This window comes from Anabrus simplex, chromosome 3, assembly GCF_040414725.1.
Source record: "Anabrus simplex isolate iqAnaSimp1 chromosome 3, ASM4041472v1, whole genome shotgun sequence".
NCBI classification, from domain to species: domain Eukaryota; kingdom Metazoa; phylum Arthropoda; class Insecta; order Orthoptera; family Tettigoniidae; genus Anabrus; species Anabrus simplex.
Genome location: NC_090267.1, coordinates 346,639,328 through 346,657,352, shown reverse-complemented (window position 1 = coordinate 346,657,352; position 18,025 = coordinate 346,639,328). Strand labels below are relative to the sequence as shown.

At 42.0% G+C, this 18,025-nt stretch overlaps 1 non-coding gene across 1 annotated transcript; it reads left to right on the top strand.

The window, feature by feature from the left end:
* The first annotated feature begins 6,420 nt into the window (after nucleotides 1-6,420).
* LOC137499060 (U5 spliceosomal RNA) lies at nucleotides 6,421-6,544 on the top strand. Its single transcript, XR_011018000.1, has one exon. It is a non-coding gene; the product is annotated as a U5 spliceosomal RNA (small nuclear RNA).
* Nucleotides 6,545-18,025: the final 11,481 nt, after the last annotated feature.

Here is an 18,025-nt window from a genome sequence, read left to right as displayed (position 1 = left end):
TAGGTGGGTCAACGGTCCGAACGGGGGCGATAAGTTCGGGTCGGTTGTCAGGGGGAGGAGGACGGGCCTTACAGAGACGGGAGTAGGTGGGATGTGAGTCACCACACGTGTTGCAGTGAGGGGGTTGTGTGGTGTTGGGGCATTTTGGAGTAGGATGTTGCTGGGAACAGTGTCCGCAAATAGGTGTTGGTGCTTTGCAGTCGGCCGTTTTGTGGACGTTGTACTGTAGACACCGTTCGCAGCGTAGGGGTTGCGGAGGAGGGGCTTTGGAAGGCTCCACTCGGTGGTGCTGGCGATATATTGAGACACCTGTGGAAAGTAGTCTATCAAGATCTTCGGTGGTGGGGACCAGCACCCGCACCATGAAGGTCGGCCCGGATACGTTCTTAATTCGAAAGACTTTTCTTGCGGGAACGCCCTCGGCGTTAAGCTCCGCAAGGATCTCGGAGTCTGGAATATCCGGGTCGACCCCCCTGATCACACAGCTGAAGAGACTGTGGCGGGGTGGAGGGGGAGGGGTCTTTTGTTTGGGTTGTGAAAGAATTTTAAATGGTGAGCTGGAGCCCAGTTGATGAGCACCTACTAAATTGGAAAGATGACTGGCGGCTTCTGCACTGGTGACTTTGATGAGGTATCCATGGTTGGTAGGCCTGATGTCGGCGATGTCTTCACGACGAAGATTGAAGCGGAGAAGTGTTCGGAAGATCTTCTGCGATGAACGGAAATCAGGGGATGGGTTCTGAAGGAGGAAAGTATGGGTAGATTGGGGTGGTTTTTGCAGGAGACGGGGGTTGGTTATAGGACGATGACTGCCAGAGAGAGGAGGAAATTCGGTGGTGGATGATGTATTTATTGGTGGAATATTGGCTGTTTCCATGGAGTCAGTGTGCTGTGAAGGTGGAGGAGGCGGTGGCGGTGGCGGTGTCTCGATGGCGACGACTTTAGGTGGTACTGATCCCTTTGGTGTGGCGAGACGTCGTTTAACTCCCTGGGATGGCTCTCGTTGCGGCGCTGGTGGTACTAAGAGGTGACTTCCATGTGCAGAAGAGGGAATGGGATGCTCCTCGGAAGACATGAGGCCCGTGGCATGGGCTTGTGCTAGTGTCACAGATGAAGGTGACAGTACGGCAGTGGTGGTGGTGGCTGTCGATGTGGTAGCGGCGATGGTGCTGGTGGCGATGAGATCCATTATGATAATATGGCTGTCTTAAAGACAGAATATTCCCTAGGGGGTAAAAACCCCCTGATGTGGAGAGGGGACCCCAGAGATTACCGAGTCCACAACTATGTAGAAGAGAAGAATGCAATGATGAATGCAGATTGCCTGGGGAAACCCTTACAGTAATAGAATTCCTCGACGTCGATGGCACGTCCCGAGGTGAAACCTCACGAATTACTATGTCCACCTGGCGATACCACGTTTTCAAGGAGCCATAAACTCCCGTGACTGCTTGCGGTGTAGCGCAATCCGTTGGACGGTCAGCTTCGATCGTCAAAATCCTGGCTTCAGGGGCGACTAGCTGTACGGCATGGAGGCATGACTGACGTATACATACATGTGACGAGACACAGGTATCTTAGCGAATTTTAAACATTTAGGCGGAATGCCTCTTACAAATTTCACCTCATTTACGGTGGATTTACAGAGGATTAATAGCAATTTGAAACTGAAAATTGGATCAGCATGAAATTTATTACATATGATAAACTCATTTGAATCTGACCACGAAGCAATATGATTGGCTAACTTCAGCAACTAATAAAATAATGACGGTGTGAGATATCAAATTATTTATCACCATGACCAACGCTTTAGCGCTCATGTACCCGGTTCACATTGTTTCTAACCTCTCTGTATGCGTAATTTATGCCAAATTGGGAGGAGTTTATTGTAATTAGCTATAACCCATTAATTTTAGATGCCAGGATGGTCTGGCATCCAGGAGTTGTCGTGCCCTGACTATGTCGAGACTACAGCGCTGGTTACTAGGTCAAAAGTGTTTCATATAATCCTTTCAAAATCCTTTCTGGCCGAGCCATCAAAAGCTGAATTTCAGTCCTTGTAATGTAAACAACTATTACAGTTTCTGAAGACCCCTATGTGCCTGAATTTTGTTCTGTGAAAGTTCTGTTAAGTATCGGTAACGATGCTATGCAGTAGTATGAGGCTGAGGTATTTCAGCACTTTCAAATACCACTGGACTGAGCCAGGATCGAACCCTACAACTGGACTCAGAGAAATAGTGCCTTACTATCTGAGCCACTTTATGTGACTGTTCCTATCATAACCACAACAGGATCATTCATTTTTATGTAGAATGTGATCTACTGGGACGTGGCTTTTCACTTTAGAAGTCCCACAGATATCGGTGGCGATTCAAGGTTGCCAAGGTGAGAAATTACTGACAATGCCACTAGACCAGGGATACTTAACCTGGGGTCCGTGGAGCCTTTGGGGGTTCATGGATTGGCTTTAGGGTATCCAACAAGTAAAAACTTTGACATTTAGTTTCACTATAAATTTAATATGCTTTTGCTGGTGAGACCTAGTGTTTACAGTGTCTTTTGGTATGGGAAAGAACAAATTTGTTACTTTCATTGACTTGTCCCAGTCTTAGCCTTGGCTTTGATAAAATGAAAATGACTGGGATACGAGTGAATCTCCTTATGTAGCCAGACCCTGTTATAAATGGTATGAGAATGTCACTCATAGGGTCTGTTGATGCATTCCTTTTAGTGTGCTAGGCAGACTGATATGTAATGGCAACTTCTTGTTTGGTGAGGAAAGCAATGGAAAATTACCTCACTCCTCATTTCCCTAGTACTCCTCTTCAGTGGCACCTAGGCCACCTATGGCAGCTGAGGACAGAGCTGTTGAGGATCAAACCAGCCTCCGGGCTGAATACTCATACAACAATATACATAATTTTAACGTGAACACTAGAATGTTATTTGAGAAATTTTAGTAATGCATAGTAATATTATAAATCAGCACAATTAATGGTAAACATTTCCCTGTTTTTATTGTAAATAGTTTTAAATTAATACTAAATTATAATTTGTAATAAGCTCACCGCCCTTTATAAATGCTAGAAATATGAATCTGACACTGCGTGAGTTGACCGCGCAGTTAGGGAAGCATAGCTGTGAGCTTACATTCGGGAGATGGTGGGTTTGAATCCCACCGTCGGCAGCCCTAAAGATGGATTTCCATGGTTTCCCATTTTCCAGGCAAATGTTGAGTCTGTATCTTAATTAAGGCCACAGCCACTTCCTTCCAAATCCTAGGCAGAGTGCAATTTGGATTTTAGAAACATACCACAAATGACAAATGTTTGGTGTCACAGTCCTTCTGTCGAGCTTATGAGTATGTAGACGTCATTGGCAAGATTGTCTGCAAAAAAGCAAGGATTCTATTTATAGTGTATTTTACACAAATTTCGATATGTTATCTGTAGAAGTCTTTGAATCAATTAGCATTTCCTTGCTCTAAATTTTAACCCATTCATTATCAGTTAACTCAATCTATTATTATTATTATTATTATTATTATTATTATTATTATTATTATTATTATTATTAATCACACATAGTTTGTGATATACCCACACTTTCCTTTTTCATTTTATATTTCGACCAAATCCACTAATAATATGGCCTCAGCTATCGCGTGCGGGCATTTTGAACTGGCGCCATCTAGGCTACCAGCTAGTCAATTTCGTCGTTCCGTTTTACTCTACCAGAGGGCAGAATCAAACAAATCTGTCATGGGCGACCTGTGGCTGACTGAATAATTAATTTTGTCGTCAGGAATATTTTACATGCCCACATCGTACGACAGGGAGTGTCTACCTCTGCCGCGTTTTAGCCCGCGATCTTGGGATTGGGAGGCCAACACTCTACCAAATACAGCTCTACTCTACAAAAGCCCACACATTCTGAAATAAAATTCTGTCTGCCCCATGTGAGTCTTTCTTCTCTTTGTGGTTTCTACAATGTTTGTACCTGTCCTTTGTGCTCCAGGCTTTAGCAGGCTCCAACCCAGCTGCATAAAATACTTTATCTGCACGGTGCACGCCAAGATCGGCACAGATAGTTAGCCAGAGGCCTACAATGCAGAAAAACCGTGGGAGTTAAGAGGCCCGCAGATTTCTCAAGAAAAAGGTAAATGAATGAATAAATAACTTTACCCGAATGCGACTCTGCACGGGAAAGTTGACACCGTGGTGTATTTGTAGAATGGGCCGGAAAAAATAAAAAAATAAAATAAAATAAAATTACAGTGCGTATGTAGGCTAAATGTCGGTTGGTAGAATCTGCTTGCAAATTACTGCCATGTGTTGAGTCCAAGAGAGCATACGGGCTCGAAAGTTGCTTCTCGTATAGCCTAACACAAAAGGCGCGCTCTCTCACAAATATCTGCGCAAAGTTATTATTAAGGAAACAGTGAAAATTGTTATCAAAATATCAATAGACCTAATTATTCTCGTTGCTATTTCTTCCGCAAACCGATCATTTTCGAAATTGAAACTTATAAAAACCTACCTATGAAATGCGACGATCCAATACGGACCCTGTAGCAACCTCATTTTCGTACCGTATTTGTCATCCATGAATATAATTGAAATCGTCAATACCTTTGCATCGCAGGAAGTACGCTGCATGGTTCAGTTTCTTTTTTAACTTTAATGCAAGTATACTTGAGTTTTTAAAATGTAAAGACAAAAGATAGGAACACAGATTCACGATGTATTTCAACCCCTAATAAATATTTAACTTTCAAAACAAAATCCATTACCGTACTATAATAAATGAATTAATTGCATGCTCTTATGTAAGTTCTTTGTATACATTAAATGGATATAGACTGCACCTGCTGTACTTAATGTATTGATATGTTTTGATACAATTTATTTGAGGGGGTTCAATTTTGTTTCCTTCTTTCGTTACGCCTCTGTAGATAGCAGAAAAAACATGAAGTGCAACACTTTCTAGTGAGTGATAATGAAAACATTCTAAAATTCATGAGAAACATATAATATAAATAGCCAAAGTAAGATATTTCGCGGCATGTCACAACATTCAAAAACAATCATTATTTTGTACTCTTCATGATTTCTGCTCCGGCTGACCTATGTGAAACCACACGCCGTGAAGAGTATAAAATACCGAAACGGCGACGGGTCACAGCACATGTTACTCTCAGTACAGATAGAGAGCAGCACAAACATGAAGTGCGACGCTATCTACTGGGTGGTATTAAACAATCTCGAAAATACATATTCAGAAGAAACATGTCTATATTCAAATTGGGAAATTTTCTGGCATACAACAATATCTAGTATCAATTTGTTTGAAGTCATATATTATTTTGTAAACGTCAATGTGATTATTTAAATCATAAACTTTAAAAGATAATTGTTAACGGGAAGAAACACTATTATACTCGCAGATATACGGCAATTAAGAACATTGAAATACCTAGACGAAAAAATTATTGACACTCTGGTCTCCCTTCAAATCGTATAAATCTTTCGAGTGGAGCTTGATTATTGAACTTCATTCCAACACACACCAGCAGGAAAAATGCTTCCTTTGCCATTTTTCTCATTATGTGGCCTAACACGCACCACCACCTTCATGTTGAAATTCATGCCAGTGGGAGCACGGGTCCTCGCTGATGCAACAGAGGGAGCGGCACGATTCCTCATCATGAAACTCATGCCAGTGGGAGCACGGGTTCTCGCTGATGCAACAGAGGGAGCGGCACGATTCCTCATCATGAAACTCATGCGCCCTCTGCTGGGTGTGCATACCCCCTTGGAAACCCGTCTCCGGGCTGCGATCACCATTGTGCTCTGCTGGAGTGTCTTATCGCACTCTAAGGCTGAAATAATGACTTATGGCATTGAAATTATCTGGACACATTTAACAACGAGGAACTTATCAACCTTGGAAAAGGTGAAAGCGAACTATATAAAGAAGGTGATAGGTGTATCAAAAACGACACGATCTAGACTTGTATATCTCCTCGCAAGGGAATCATTTCTCATAGAAGATCTCAGGACAAGTATGCCACTACCGAACACCGGTGCATCAAAGAAACTGCTAGCAAATCTGACTGAGAAGAGAGAAGAAGTCCAACCTGACTTCTATGGCACAGGGGCAATGATAGATCGCTCGTGGACAAAAGCTAATTTTGAATTAAGACATGTCATTACAAGATTAGCAGTTCACGGTTTTCATCACCTACTCTGCAAATCAAAACACTTCCATGACCCAAGTATAGACTGTGAGTGTAAACTATGTGGAAAAACGTGTGAACAGTACCACATTGAATTCTGTACAAGAAGAACAATGTCTATAAGTGATTATGCAAATATGTAACCCATCAATGTAATACTATATTCTCTGTTATGGCTATTTGGCTGCATTAAATATATTAATTAATAAATCTTTCGCCTTTTACTAAAGATTTCCGTGGAGGGGGACATTTGATGAGTCTAAAACTAATTTTTGTGACGGCTTTACCATAGTGTAAAGCCAACAGATGATTACAAACAAAATCTATTTCTGACATTGTCTTTTAGTCAAAAAAAAAAAAAAATTATGTGCTTGAGCCCTGCTCGAACAGACGGGGGCAAAGTTCGAGCTTTGTGCGCGTACCGCCTCGTCTGTATTTGCTGTGCACTTCTGTATATTTTGAGCGTATAAACTGTATCTGTAATTTGGAGACTGCCAAAATCTGAGTATGTGCGATGATTCGTTGCAAATGCCTCCCCAGAATATACAAACTGCCTACAGAACTTCATGTGAATGCACGGTATAAAGACGACAGCAATATATAAGAAAATCAGTGAAAATAAGGCAACAAAATCTTACAAATCACTCGTGTTCAAAAAAAAAAATGTCTACCATAGTCCCAGACAGTCTATTCCTTTGTTTGTTTAGTATCAGTCCTGCCTTAGAAAATATATGCGATCAATTTGTACCGTTGCAGGAACTTATTTTTGTTACTGTCCTGACACTATTACATACTGATCAAAAGTCAGAGGCGTATCAGAGATTGTGAGCGGGGAATCTATATTATTATTGTGTACTATTATTAGTACTTACTAGATTATTATTCACAATTTGCTTTTACCTCGCTCCGACACAGATAGGTCTTATGGCGACATTGGGATAGGAGAGCGCTAGACGCGGGAAGAAAGCAGCCGTGGCTTCAATTAAGGTACAGCCCCAGCATTTGCCTGGTGTGAAGATGGGAAACTACGGGAAACCATCTTCAGGGCTGCCAACAGTGGGGTTCGAACCCACGATCTCCCGAATACTCGATTCTGGCCGCAGTTAAGCAACTGGAGCTACTGGGCTCGGTGTTATTATTGTTATTATTGCTATTATTGTTGTTATTGTCTAAACAATTCTATTTTTTTATTTCATATGATAACTGCTTATCTATATGATCGCACAGCTAGGTGGGTGATAGACCTGATATAGAACACCTTAGCTCTAAGAACTGCCAAAAGAGCGTTAAAGATCTCAATCCTACGCACAGTTCGAGTGTGAGGCTGAGCTTCCAGGATGAAATAAAGAAGTAGAGAAGCAGCTACGGTAACAGCAAGATTAAATATAATATATAAGAAAATAAGGCAACAACATCTTACAAATCAATCGTGTTCAGAAAAAAAAATATCTACCATGGTCCCAGACAATTCCTTTGTTTGTTTAGTATCAGTCCTGCATTAGAAAATATTATTTCTGCATTGAACTGTAGGTAATACTGGAACGCTGACTGTATGGGAGCGAAGTGCGGCTTCAGGGGCGACTAGCTGTACGGCATGGAGGCATGACTGACGTATACATACATGTGACGAGACACAGGTATCTTAGCGAATTTTAAACATTTAGGCGGAATGCCTCTTACAAATTTCACCTCATTTACGGTGGATTTACAGAGGATTAATAGCAATTTGAAACTGAAAATGGCTACGAATATTGGATAAAATGAAAATATATTCTAGGCCTGATTATTCTCAAACATTTTTTCTTTAAGAGATCACGAGACAGTAAATGCGTATACCTACACTAAAAAAAGGGTACCAAACCCCTGGCACAACAGCTACGAAGAGGCAGGGCCTACCGAGTGACCGCTGCTCAGCCCCAAGGCCTGCAGATTAGGAGGTGTCGAGGGGTCAGCACGAATCCTCTCGGCCGTCATTCTTGGCTTTCGATACCTACACTAAAAAGGCAATAAAATAGACGTCATACAAACGAAACGTATGCATAATAAATGATAGCCTAGTGAGTTTAGACGGGAAATGTCTGCGAATGATGGTCAATTGAAAATACATTGTAATCAGTTTTTGAACCATATTTATTATCAGGACAAAGGCAGCATACGTATGCGTGTATATATACATATACAATACACAACTTCCCATTGGAATATACACTAAACAAAGAAAATATATACACTTAACAAAATAATAATAAAATGAATGTAGAATTTGATAAAAGTGAAGAGGAAGACGCTTTTCTTAAGAAACTGCTCTTTTCAGGGTTGAATTGTGAATTATTTAGTGAATTGTGGTGCTATAATTTAGAATAGTCCTAAATTGTAATTCTAGACCAGGTCATACTATTAGACCCTACAAAGTGAGCCTCTGCCAAATGTCACACTGCTCATTCAAAACAGCGCGTCAGAGTAGGGATCGAATAGGTGGAATACTATGATGAACCAGTGTGTTACGTACCAGCAGTATTCGACAATGTATGAACCAGAGGAATGACATGCTAAAGAAAAAAGTTTTCTAACTCCCCAGCTACTTCCCGCCAATATTCAGTCAGGCTGTTATACTCGGTACGCAACAGTAATCCTATCTATCGGAGTTGAGGACACCATAAGAGGCAAAGAACATCACAACAAACAATGGTCAATGTAATGTTATTGTTGATCAATGTTATGCGCTTTCGATATTGTAGGCCTTCACATTTAGTATTCTTCCGACTCTGAAATACTACTCTTATTATAGTCGGTACGATAAAACTGAATAAAACATAAATGATCGGAAATTGTATTCTCTATAACTTTTGTTATGTAGTACTTTTCTATAGGACCAATAACATAGGTATTTAAAAATTAAATTTTAGGCGCCTACCCCTAAACTACCATTTCATCCAGGGTCAGTAAAATTGTTTATAGCTTAGACTATAGTTTATTCTTCCCCGACTCTGTATACCTTTTACTAATCTGTTTCCTAGGAGTACCCGATGAGTCGGAAAATCTCATTTCACTACACTGGCGGCGGAAAAAATATATCTGCCTTGGAGGCAAATTTCATTAAATTCTGTTCACCCATTTTCTCGTGGCTCGGCGTTGATGTGGACTTAGCAACAAGAATCGAAATTCATGAATATCTGTGTTATCATACCCGATACAGTAAAAATGTATAAGACATAAATGATCGGAAATTTAATTCTATGTAACTTTAGTTACAGGGCCACTAATAATATAAATATTTGAGAAATGAATTTTAGGCCTTCCCTTAAACTATTATTTCACTCATCGTGAATAAAATGATTCATAGCCTAGATTGTAGTGGCTCATCCCCCGACTTTACATACCGATTTTCATGAAATTCTCTTCAGCCGTTTTCTCGTGAGGCGTGTACATACATACAGACATACAGAAATTACGAAAAAGTAAAAAGTGCATTTCCTTGTTACTGTGTACATGACTGATACAGAAATACCATTATTTTCAAATTCTGAGCAATGTACAGACAAAACTCTTATATATATATGTAGATTAGCAGTGAAGAGGGGTTTTCTCCTCTGGCTTGGAGGAAAAGTTTGCCTCCAAGGCAGATATATTTTTCCGCCGCCAGTGTAGTGAAATGAGATTTTCCGACTCATCGGGTACTCCTAGGAAACAGATTAGTAAAAGGGCATAGATTTGCCCTGGGGCTCTCCACTATTCGACCCTCCATCCCCCCCCCCCCGCCGAAAAAAGTCGAAGAGTATTCACGGATCACGGCTGTCTGCGGCTTGGTCATTCCAGCTCTGGAACTTTGGACTGTTATATCGACGACATAGTACTGTTCGAAAAAAGAGAAAATGCGTGGTTTTACATTTTATCGAGTATTCCATATTGCTTTTAATCCCGTCATTCCTGACGTCATTGCAATGATCTATGTTCATTTCGCTTGGGTAAACCACTAAGACAGTCTTTCTGAGGATGTAAAAGAAGGTGAAGAGTGAATGTCTGTCATTACCTATAATGAAAACTCCCCAACCTGATTGTGACTGATGGTAGGCAAGCGAGCCTACCATTACAATGAAAATTCCCTAACCCAGTCTTCATATGAGAAAATACGTTTGGTGACTTCCCCGTCGCGTTTCTAGGGTAACGTTAAGAGCTATGCAATATAATACAATCTTGCTCACAAGATGTACACTACCTAACCTAGAATTCTGTATACAGTGTAGAATTCCGTAGCGAAGCACGGGTACATCAGCTAGTTCTTTCATAAAGCAAGTGTATGCGGTGCTCCTTTCTCTCTGCAAATGTATCAATGACGCGTCCCTGAAGCTCTGATTATTTGACAGTTCGTGCAATAGAGATTTCTCTATCGCAAGTGTACTTAAATTAGTCTACTATTTGTCATTGAATTCCTCAGGAAGGTTTTTATGCGTTTTAGCGCACTCATACTTCTTTCATTCGAACATGTTGTTACTGGAAATCTGAGAATTAAACGAACCAAACGTGTTGTTTGTTCGTAAACCTTGTCCAGACCATTATCCAACATATATTTTAGCAGTATTTGTGGAGGTAGATGTTTAGCTTTATCAGAGTACAGCATTTGTCAGTAGTCCACTTTCGAAGAAAAGGGTACATCTTCAGGAGGTGTTTCATTTTCATTGAGGGAAAACTTGTGTTGTAAGTCTTAAATTGATTCTCATCTAATAATTCAGCGAAATGGAAGTTTTCAAAGTCACAGAAGCGTAATTCCATCTGTACCACGGTGGTATCCATTATTTCATATGATAATGCTGTGAGGGTTGGCACTACAAATGAGTCTGTTGTCATTGCGGTTTTGAGAGATTTGCTGGTGTTTATGCATTCATTCACTGTTTCTTCATTTCTCAGATTTTTTACAAGTTATTTATGGTTTGCTTTATCTCATGGTTGCAGATATTTACATTAGATGTGCATTTTGCTTGCAGCACCTTGAATAAATGATCCGTGTAGCAAAATATCTTATTGAAGACGCACAACAGGAAGAGAAAATTAGGGTCATCTAATCTCTTAACCAGTCCCACAGCACCATTAACAGATTCGCCATCCCATTCTTCATCTTCATCAACAATGTGTGTAAGAGCTCCTTTCAAGTCCTTGAAATGGGATGCTATTGTTAGTGTTGCTCTGGAGTGGAAGTTCCAACGTGTCGTACATGCCGGGGGAAGTTTAAAGCCTTTATCTCTTAGGACTTGAGTTCTCTTTGACGACTTGCTGAAATATGTATGGAAGGCAGTCAAATCATAAGTAAAGAGACGCACTTTCTTTATAGCTTTTGCTCCATACAAGAGTACCAAATTAAGCTTATGTGCATAGCAATGCATAAACATTACATGTGGGCAAACTTGCTTTACGATAGTTTGAACACCCCCTGTGGAACCCGCCATTACGGAAGCCCCGTCAAAAGTCTGACATATTCATTTCTTTTCTACGCCCCATTTTCTTAAGACATCCAATATTACGGCTGACAGTCCAGTGGCACTTTTCTTTTATCTTTTGAGACGTCGTGGAACCCCACAAACCTCTCGTGAACGTTATAGCCAACAACACCCTATCTAATGTTTTATCCGCCTGAACTGATACAAATTCACAAATAGAAAGTTCTTTCTGAATCTCTACATTCATCACTTGAGTTACACAGTCAATAAGTTCATTCTGAATGTCACTCGAAGTTCCTTCAAATCCTGAAGTTGCTCCCAGATGTTCTCTCATGAATTCTTCTTGTGTTAGCAATTCCAGGGTCTCGAGGTAGTTACCTTTATTTACGGAGTCACTACTCTCGTCATGCCCACGGAATGGAAGTTCTTGTTTTCCGAGAACACACCACTTGAACTAACCTGGCAAGAACCCGTCTATTATGATTTACTAACTCATTATGCTTTAGAGCTGCAAGACGAGCCGCTTCTGATAAGGCATGCTCTATTCTACTCCTGCCGAGAAGAAGAAAACGCTCACTGTTCTGAATATGTCTTTTTGAAATCTGGTGTTTACGTGCTCTTGTATGAAATTTTTTAGGGTACTGATTCCCTCATTCCATTCACTATCACCTCCAAATAATATGCAAATGTAACAATAAAACTTAGAATCTGTCACACTTGCTGTAAGCCATGTATAATCCTTATTATGACTGAAAAGTTCTTATTTGGTTTCCATCCTTTTGCACAATTTTCAATAATGGCTGTGGCCGCTTGTCTTTTAGGACACATTTTTCTTCGAAAGACAAAGAAAATGGAGTTCGAAGCAAGTATGTAATAAGATCATTACTTTCATTCATTATACACGGATTTAAAAGATACTGGCAACTCTTTTCACAAAACACAGACCACTAATAATAAGTTGTAAACTTCATAGATCAACAGATCACAACGTAAACATGAACTCGTAACTCGAGACTTGGAGTCTAAACTCCCAGCTAGGTTTCAAAGCGAGCACTTACCGCTGCAAGACGTCATACGTTGTCATTGCAACCAGCACAAGCCCCGCCCGCTAGCAGGAAAGTAAGGGCCGATTGCAGAAACGATATTTAGACGATGTCTTCGGTTAAACAATGCCTAAGCATGGCTGCCGCATTGCAGAGACGTTATTTATCATATATACACGGTCTAAAACCGATGTTCAACCGGTCATGTTTAAACACTGCCGAGAGCACTGTTTAACCTCAAATGAGAAGAGTGAATCACAATCAGAGGTTATGTACCATGAAAGATGTGCCGAGAGCACTGTTTAACCTCAAATGAGAAGAGTGAATCACAATCAGAGGTTATGTACCATGAAAGATGTAATAGACTATGTATTATCATGTTGAGACGATTCCGAGAAGAAAGGTTAGTCCGACCGCCTCTTTGTAGGTAGCCCGCTGCTAAATCGCAGCAATTCGTTTGGCATGCATGGGGAGATAATCATAAAATAAGGTTTCGTTTTACGAGAGACTTGTTTATTTGAGACTGACAAAGTGACAGTCCGGTAACTGTCAACTTGAATAAAATTCTTGGCAACCGATATATTTTATTATATACACGGGGTAATTTTCATGGAATTATATACATATATATACTGAGCTCGATAGCTGCAGTCGTTTAAGTGCGGCCAGTATCCAGTATTCGTGAGATAGTAGGTTCGAACCCCACTGTCGGCAGCCCTGAAAATGGTTTTCCGTGGTTTCCCATTTTCACACCAGGCAAATGCTGGGGCTGTACCTTAATTAAGGCCACGGCCGCTTCCTTCCCACTCCTAGCCCTTTCCTGTCCCATCGTCGCCATAAGACCTATCTGTGTCGGTGAGACGTAAAGCAACTAGCAAAAAAAAATACATATATATATATATACTTCGACTACATACATATCAGAATTCACGTATATTTACTGCCAAGTAAACACACATAATAGTGAAAACTAAGTCCGGCTCCCTGGCTAAATGGTTAGCGTGCTGGCCTTTGGCCAGAGGGGTCCCGGGTTCGATTCCTGGCAGGGTCTGGAATTATTAACCATAATTGGTTAATTCCACTGGCACTGGGGCTGGGTGTTTGTGTCGTCTTCGGGTCGCCTACGGGGAGGCAGGATTTGAGAGTAGAAATGAATGCGTTCCTGAGGGGGTAGGTTGAACTTGTCCTTGGGCACTCCCGGCACTAAAAGCCGAACGTCATTTCATTTAATTTCAGTGAAAACTAAAAAAATAGGTTGTATGGGATTTTTACATATATACCGGTAATCGTATAAGTTTTCGGCAACTATCAGATAGGAAAAGGCAAGTGGTGGTGATCATCGTTTAAAGAGGACTGGGGAAGAAGAGCCGTGGCCATAATAACAGCCCTAGTATTTGCCTGGTGTAAAAATAGGGAAACTACGGAAAACAATCTTCACGGCTGCCGATGATGCGTTTCGAAACTACGATCTCCAGAATGCACGCTACATCTATATGGCTCGTACACCACGCTCGGTTAAACATTACTATTGCTTCATCTTCCCTTCTTCGAAGCTACCGTATTTATGAGTAGATTACACTCAGTGTAACAACGCTCTGATGAAAGCTACACTTCCCCGTACGATGGCGTGTCGCTGGGAATCCTTCGCCGTCCAACGGTTTTTCTACACCGTAACTCAGGCACGCAGGGCATTCCCTGTTAAAAAAAAAAAAAAAAAAGGGTTCTGACTAGGTGGAAAGAAGAAATTCCGAGAGTATCACCTCAGGGCGAGTTCATCGTCAGGCGTACTGCACTTCCTCTTCGTTATGCATCGTTATCAACCTTATCGTCCAGCTACCTCTACAGCAACGACCACGACAGCCACTACCACCACCGCCACTGACTTCAGTCAAACAGCTGCAGCAGCTTACCACTCAGCCGTAATGTATAGTTTTGCCGCTCCTGACTACCAAGCCACATTTCTTCCCACGACAACAGCTTCGCTGGGGGACAACACTACAGTTCACTTCCAGTTTAAGAGGTTTTCTCCACAGTTGCTCCGCAGGAAGAACAAGCCCCACGACGCCTTGCTCTGGACCCGAACCCTGCACCACCGACAGACAATACAAGTGCACCTCCACAGTCCATGGCCGCCATCAATCAGCCCATTTCTGCCAATTCTCCACCCACCACCACTACCCCCTCTCCAGTCGGACTTTCATCCGTATCCGGCACAAGACGTCCCATCATTTATTCCCGTTTGCTTCAACCTACCCCCTCAGGAACGCATTCATTTCTACTCTCAAATCCTGCCCCCCGAGTTCCAGTCTCCCAACGCCATTTTCTCCACCCTGCTCAGATTTAATATGCGCCGTGAAGATATAGCGGACATCCGATGAACAACAACTGGAGTCATCATTCAAGTTAATGGGGACATCGTGGCCACTCAACTCACCACTGCAATAGGAGCTCACCAACTTGGATCAACTGCCCCTTTTCAACTCCTCTCTCCTCAACCCATCAAAACTCCCCCGTCCCCACCACGCTACCGCCTTCTCAACTGTGTAATACGAGGTGTTGACCCCTCTATTACGGAAGAAACAATAATCTCCGAACTTCACGCGGAAGGCATCCCAGTCAAGAAGGCATTCAGAATCAAGAACTCCACGGGCCCCACCTATATGGTGAGAATTCTTCTGCCATCGCCCGAAGATGTCGACCGTATTTTGGCCAGCGGAGTCTCTATACATAGATACCACCATAAAGTGGTACCATCTCGTGCCCCACCACCACAAGCCGTCCGGTGTGAGCGCTGTCTCGTCTACAATAATCATACCACCATTCAGTGTACCGCCAAGACTCCTAAATGTGGACATTGCAATCAAGATCACTTTACACGCATCAACCCCCGCAATGCCCTGTGGAGGTAATCACGCAGTGTACTCTCGCCGCTGCCGACGCCGCCCTGCACCACCTCGAAATCAACCAGAACTCACAGCCCCTATCATAACCATTGATCCACCTACATCACCCAGCCGTTCCCATTTTCAAATATCTACCGTAGAGGATCTAATTCGTTTTGTCACCATTTCATTACTAAATATCCATCCCTACAACCGTCCCTTAGTCCTCACTCACTTATAAGCCGCAGGAAACCAAACATTCAATCTTCATTTCCTTACCACCCATTCCAGCCTAAATTCGCACTTCCACTTTACTCCGATAGAAACCCTTGTCTGAACACATCCCCAGCCCCCTCAGCTCCTGCACCCACATCATAGCATCGCATCCTCCCCAATATTTTTAATCAAGGAATACACTTACATCCTGTTAAATGTCGTCTTGTGAGTGCATCACGAATTTAATGTTACTCTTCACATATTGGCCCCTCTATCTTCAGAGGAGATCATCATGGCGAAGGAATCAATGAAAAATTTCTAATCAGTACTGTGTTAAACTTTAGAACTTCATGCATGACTGTAAGATAAAACTCATTAATTTATGTTAATATCCCAAGCACTGTCAAACTGTAGACCGTATTTATATATTAATGTACATGCAAAAATATATATACGATGCCCTCCCCCATATACTATAATAAAGTTATCCCGCTTTTACTATCCCGGAAATTACAATACCATTCCCCCCACCTCACCTATCCATCACTCCTTCCATACCACACCATCTCTCATGGCCAGAGAGAGGGTGTCGCCCTCTAGGTGGCCCTGAAGGGGTGGGGAATGAAAACATTTGAAGTAAGCGTGTCCCTTTAGTGTCGATGATATTATGAGATTTAATTTCCACCGAAAGCGATATTCTTATCTGTGGGCAAGTCATGCTCAGCCATGTTTGAGTAATGTGTACTAAGACAAACAGCTGACTGGCGTTCGGCGCGCGCACCGACGAATTTCATTGGTTGCGACAAGCAAAGAGTTGCATGAAATATACTTCTGTCTCCATTTTTAAACCAAAATTGAAACTTGTAAGGGATGTCTAGTTAAACATCGACTGAACATTGTTTATGCAATGGAAGATCGTGAACGATTTAGACGTTGTTTAGGTAGACGATGTCTAAGGCTTAAAACTAGTCATCGTTTCTGCAATCGGCCCTAAGAGTCTGACTGAAGCCAGACTCAAAGGCTAGGCTCAGTGCTCTGTGAGTAGCGTGGCAGAGCGGAGAGCCGTGAAGTCTATTAAGTTTATTAGACATAATTTTCGTTCCTTATATCAATAATTTATTATTCGTATATCGTCTGGGGAATCGCCCCCTAGCTTCGTCACTGGGAACAGGAAGCAGTTTGCTGCGAGAACTACCACTACAGTCAGCATTCCAGTATTACCTATAGTTCAATGGTACAGACGTAGCCACGCTGAGATACCGTTTTGCCAGTAGCGCCAAACTTGGGTATCTTTATTCTTCTTCCACCGAGCTCGATAGCTGCAGTCGCTTAAGTGCGGCCAGTATCCAGTAATCGGGAGATAGTGGGTTCGAACCCCACTGTCAGCAGCCCTGAAGATGGATTTCCGTGGTTTCCCATTTTCAAACCAGGCAAATGCTGGGGCTGTACCTTAATTAAGGCCACGGTCGCTTCCTTCCCATTCCTAGGCCTTTCCCATCCCATCGTCGCCATAAGACATATCTGTGTCGGTGCGACATAAAGCAAATAGCAAAAAAAAAAAAAGGTTCTTCCATTAGTCCAGACGGTTCGCGGAACGCAGCAGAAATACCTCGCTCATATACCTGTGAACCTCTATAATTGCATCGGAAGTTGCGGTATGTTTGTCGTTGTGCTGCTGGACTTCACAATCGAATGACTTCCAGAGGGACGAAGTGGTAGTGAGTGCGGGACTTACACTAGTAGATGGTCGCTGATGATCTTTCAGTGGCCGACACGAAAGGTCAATTTAAGGACTGTGTTCTTCTTTCAAAATCGTCGTGCAAAGTTTTTTGAGAAGCCCTACGTGCTCTTTCCCATTTTCTTTGTTCTTGAACCCTAAGTTCTTGAAACGTGGGTCTAATAGCGTTGCAAGCGCCATGTGTTTTACGTCCAATGCTAAAGCAAACTAAGTTTGGATCCTCTGAAGAAGATTATCTTCAAACCTTTCAACAGGGTCACAAGATTCGCTGCCGTGAGGATGGTGGAATGCACTGTGTAGTGCTTTACTCATCAGAATAATTTTTGAAATGGAAACATGGTTTTACGATGGCATTTCGCGTGTGAGAAATTCAAAATGTGACAGTAATGAAAGCACACGTGACACTATTTCCCATTCTTCTGGATTCAGACCTTCTGATGCATGTGAAAAACAGGATTAGGTTGCAGCGA